The 330-nt window shown below is 40.0% G+C and overlaps 1 protein-coding gene across 1 annotated transcript in view; it reads left to right on the forward strand.

Moving 5' to 3' along the window:
* Positions 1–330, forward strand: part of LOC110427558 (receptor-like protein 1) — a 16,137-nt gene that overhangs the window by 822 nt on the left and 14,985 nt on the right. The window lies entirely within an intron of this gene.

Genomic DNA, 330 nt, shown 5'->3' on the forward strand with positions numbered 1-330 from the left:
ATGGTAAGGCTTGGCAAGGTAAGGAGTATGCGGAAAGGCTTGTTTTCGGTCCCTCGGAAGAGTTATTTCAACTACTACCCTAGTATTTTTATATGTTGGAACAAGAAAATCCTGACACAATCACTACAGTGGCTATTGATAAGACACAAAGATTCAAATATTGTTTCTGGTCATATAGGACTTGTGTTCGGGGGTTTAGGGATGTAAAGTGTCCTATGGTTGCAATTGATACGACACATCTGAAAAGTAGGTTCAAGGGTGTTCTATTTGTCACTATATGCAAAGATGCGAACGAGTGCATATATCCAATTGCATTGGCATAGGCCATGT

The sequence above is a fragment of the Theobroma umbraticum genome, unplaced genomic scaffold, assembly GCF_002168275.2.
Source record: "Theobroma umbraticum cultivar Fairchild unplaced genomic scaffold, ASM216827v3 scaffold_106.0, whole genome shotgun sequence".
Taxonomy (NCBI): domain Eukaryota; kingdom Viridiplantae; phylum Streptophyta; class Magnoliopsida; order Malvales; family Malvaceae; genus Theobroma; species Theobroma umbraticum.